Source organism: Erinaceus europaeus, chromosome 10 (genome assembly GCF_950295315.1).
Source record: "Erinaceus europaeus chromosome 10, mEriEur2.1, whole genome shotgun sequence".
NCBI classification, from domain to species: Eukaryota; Metazoa; Chordata; class Mammalia; order Eulipotyphla; family Erinaceidae; genus Erinaceus; species Erinaceus europaeus.
This window is the reverse complement of record NC_080171.1, coordinates 64,603,014-64,607,667: the sequence shown is the minus strand read 5'-3', so window position 1 is coordinate 64,607,667 and position 4,654 is coordinate 64,603,014. Positions and strand designations below refer to the sequence as shown.

Here is a 4,654-nt window from a genome sequence, read left to right as displayed (position 1 = left end):
ATTTCCTCCCTGCCATTAACAATTTCTGTACCAGTCAAGTTTTGATCACTAAAGTTCTCCTATTAGAATAGTATGAAATAAGTGATTTTTACAGAATGCTATTCTGTATCTGGTTTGGACCTGAAATCACTAAAGTTCACCAGGGTTATCACTCAGGAAGCAAATTAGGACATGAAGTAGAAAAGACTAACCTTGGAGACAAAATGTCTCTCACTAACTCCAACATAGGTAATCTGCAAAAGAATTTAGAGGTGGTTTTATTGTTTGTTCTGGTTTGGTTTTAGCACAGAACTGTACTCAAGCCTGCTTCAGGATTCAAAGAAGCCTAAGAAACAATTTAGGAACTGAATTGCACTCTTCTTCCTTTCTGCCATTTCTGCTGTCTTTTCTCCAGAGAACTGATCTTAGAAGATGATGACATAGATTACATAGTCTGTAAATCCTTAAACCAGCTAATTTTCAAAGATTTCTGTCTTTGTTTCAAATCCAAATTCAAATAGCCTGTCTTTTCCTTCATTTTCTAAGAAAACAAAACCCTGAATAGTTATGCTCTTGAAATTCTAGTATTTATATGGTGAAATGTCAAAGAACTATAAGATAGTCCTGTGGAGGAAAACTGTTTCCTAAAATGTAATAAATAACCTTGCCTTTAATCTAGTTGTATAGCACAGGTGTTAGCCTGAAGGAAAACGGGGATCACTAAAATGTTTCAATAAATTAATAAAAGTTTATAGGATTTGAAGTAATTTTGTGATATGTAAGAGTAATGTTGTTAAAATTCTATGCACATGTGTAAGTACTCAGGTTCAAACCACCTAGTCCTCATCTACATGGGGAAAGCATAACAAGCAGTGCAGCAGTGCTGCAGGTGTCTCTCTTTCTTCTCTCTCCCCATCTCTGTGTCTATCGGAATTAAAAAGAAAGAGAGAGAGAGAAAGAAAGAAAGAAGGAAGGAAAGGAAGGAAGGAAGGAAGGAAGGAAGGAAGGAAGGAAGGGAGGAAGGGAGGAAGGGAGGAAGGGAGGAAGGGAGGAAGGGAGGAAGGGAGGAAGGAAGGAAGGAAAATTGGCAGCTGAGGGTGGTGGATTCATCATACAACAATAATCCTCATAGAAAAAAAAAACAAAATGGCTAGCTGGCGCGTGCGCAGTTTGCCTGGCTGGGGAATTCATGTGGAGGTCAGAGTGAATGCAGGTGTGAGAGGGTTCAGCAGAAGGAGACATGGCTGCCAAAGTGTTTGAGTCCATTGGCAAGTTTGGCCTGGCTTTAGCTGTTGCCGGAGGCGTGGTGAACTCTGCCTTATATAATGTGGATGCTGGTCACAGAGCTGTCATTTTTTATCGGTTTCGTGGCGTACAGGACATTGTGGTAGGAGAAGGCACTCACTTTCTCATCCCATGGGTACAAAAACCGATTATCTTTGCCGCTCTTGGCCACGAAATGTGCCAGTAATTACTGGCAGCAAAAATTTACAGAACGTCAACATAACCCTGCGCATCCTTTTCCGGCCGGTTGTTAGCCAGCTTCCTCGCATCTTCACCAGCATGGGGAGGACTATGACGAGCGTGTGCTGCCGTCCATCACCACAGAGATCCTCAAGTCAGTGGTGGCTCGCTTTGATGCTGGAGAACTAATCACGCAGAGAGAGTTGGTTTTCAGACAGGTGAGCGATGACCTTACGGAGCGAGCGGCCACCTTTGGGCTCATCCTGGATGACGTATCCTTGACACATCTGACCTTCGGGAAGGAGTTCACAGAAGCGGTAGAAGCCAAACAGGTGACGCAGCAGGAAGCAGAGAGAGCCAGGTTTGTGGTAGAAAAGGCTGAGCAGCAGAAGGCAGCCATTATCTCTGCTGAGGGCGACTCCAAGGCAGCTGAGCTGATCGCCAACTCATTGGCCACCGCAGGCGATGGTCTGATTAAACTGCGCAAGCTAGAGGTAGCAGAGGACATTGCCTACCAGCTCTCGCGCTCACGGAACATCACCTACCTGCCCTCCAGGCAGTCAGTGCTCCTCCAGCTGCCCCAGTGAGTCCCCGGCCGCCCGCACCTCCTTGGAGCTATCTGGGCCGCAGCTCTTATGATCATTCACGCCGCCTTCCTTCTGCCCCTGCCCCAGAAATCACTGAAATTATGTGATTGGCTATAAGAGAAGGAAATAAAGTGAAATCACTTTAGATCTCTAAAAAAAAAAAAAAAAAAACTTTTATGCATAGAATTCATTACAAGGGCACTTAGCACTTACTAATTGCCAGAATAGCAGTGAATGGAATTGTAGGTATGATATAAAATACAGAAATTACTGTGCTTAACGCCATATTTAAAGTATCCACTTAGTAAAGAGAAAAATATGAAGCAAAATAATAGCAGTTAGATTCACATTCCATTAGTAATATTAATTATTAATTCCTAATTTATCAATATTCTATGGCACTTTATACGAATTTATAGAAGTCCTGGAGAATTCTTGCTTTCAAGCTAACTCCAATTTACACAGGTAGTCCTAGCCTGATGTTAACAAAGAAATATATTCTATCGGTACTTCTTTCTTAAACCATTTTGCTAACTGGATGAGTCTCTTGCCTACTTTTGGAGTGATGCAATTTTTGCTGAAGCGAAGATATATCTTTTATGTTTTGTCACAGCAAAGCCTAAGTTTTTTTTTTCTATTTACAATAAAGGAGTGAGGAATCAACTGTGTGAAAACAACAGATTTAAATTTGTATTTAGAAAAAATATGTATGTATACATAATATTAAAGAGATGGAGGTGGAGAGACCTAAAAGTAAGAAGTGGGCCTTGTGTGAAGCAAAAAAAAAAAAGTGTGTTTGTGACTATAGTGAGCAATATAATGTTATTCATACTATCTGATGCTTGCCAAAAGGAAAATAAAAGTGAATATATTAAATAAAAAAAGAAGTGGGCCTTATAAATATTTATGTCTCAAAGCACATGTGAAGATGTAGCCTCTTTAATCTCAGTGCTAACAAAATGACACTACTTTGATGACTTCTGACAATAATTTCATTTCAGTTGTCTGAAGCAAGCATCACTTATAGTAGCATCCTCTAAAACATGAAAAATCTTTTATCAGCTCTGCCTAATGAGACCTGAGATGACTCAAAGCTTCAACTAATTTGTAGACCTCTTGGTGCTTGGACCTCTTAGCAAACTTTCCAAGGAAAATTTTAACAAAATGTTGCACAAAATACACATTTCCTCTGCAATTAGGAAAATAAAACTATCACTCTTTTAAAAAGAATTTTATTTTATTTTTATCAGAACACTGTTCAGCCCTGGAGGATTGAACCTGGGACTTTAGAACCTCGGGCATGAGAGTCGTTTTGCATAACCATTGTGCTATCTACACATACTCTTTTTGTACAGCTCAACAAACATTATTTTTATTTTTAAATATTTATTTATTGATTCCCTTTGTTGTCCTTGCTGTTTTATTGTTATAGTTATTATTGTTGTTATTGGTGACGTCATTGTTGGATAGGACAGAGAGAAATGTAGAGAGGAGGGGAAGACAGAGAGGGGGAGAGAAAGATAGACACCTGCAGATCTGCTTCACCGCCTGTGAAGCGACTCCCCTGCAGGTGGGGAGCCGGGGGCTCGAACCGGGATTTTTAGGCTGGTCCTTGCGCTTTGCACCATGTGCACTTAACCCACTGAGCTACCGACTGACTCCCTCAACAAACATTTTGTAGTATGTTTATATTTATATATACAACTGAACTAAACCTATGTTGAGTGCACACTGCTATCATAACACTTTTTGTATGGCCTGTGAATTTCCTAAAAATGTAGATGAAGTGAAAAAAGTTAAAAAAAAGTTTTTTTTTTTAATATCTCTGAACTTCCTAGAACTCTAGGCTCAAATTACTAGTCTTTCTTAATTGCACAAAATTTCATTTGACAGAATATACTGTTAGTTGTATGATAAACAGTTGGTACACCAGGTGGCTGCTATTATCAGAACAGTGTGTTTATCTCTAGTTACTATGATTGTTGGCTGCCTCAAGCCACCTCTTACTCAAGCCTGCTTCAGGATTCAAAGAAGCATAAGAAACAATTTAAGTAGGAATTGAATTGACTCTTCTTCCTTTCTGCCATTTCTGTTGTCTTTTCTCCAGAGAACTGATCTTAGAAGATGATGACATAGATTGCAAAGTCTGTAAGTCCTTAAACCAGCTTATTTTCACAGATTTCTGTCTTTGTTTCAAAACCAAAGTCTGCTTCCTCAGAGCCCTGCCCCACTAGGGAAAGAAAGAGACAGGCTGGGAGTATGGATTGACCTGCCAACTCCCATGTTCAGCAGGGAAACAATTACAGAAGGCACCCCATAATGACCCTGGGTTCATACTCCCAGAGGGTTAAAAAATAGGAAAGCTATCAGGGGGAGGGGAGGTGACAGGGAGCTCTAGTGGTGGAAATTGTACCTCTCTTAGCCTATGGTTTTTGTCAGTGTTTCCATTTTATAAATATATAAATTTTAAAAAATGGTTCATGGTAACCAACCCTCCCAAATAATTGCCTGGGGAATGACTAACTCACAGGGAATAACCACTTGTGTTCATATTTTCTCAAAGATGAGCAAGTCTATTGAGTCACTCATATTCTAAGCTCTTTATAAAGTCAAACTGAGGCTAG

The 4,654-nt window shown here is 40.0% G+C and overlaps 1 pseudogene; it reads left to right on the top strand.

The window, feature by feature from the left end:
* Nucleotides 1–1,134: 1,134 nt before the first annotated feature.
* On the top strand, nt 1,135–2,175 carry LOC103126373 (prohibitin 1-like; annotated as a pseudogene).
* Nucleotides 2,176–4,654: the final 2,479 nt, after the last annotated feature.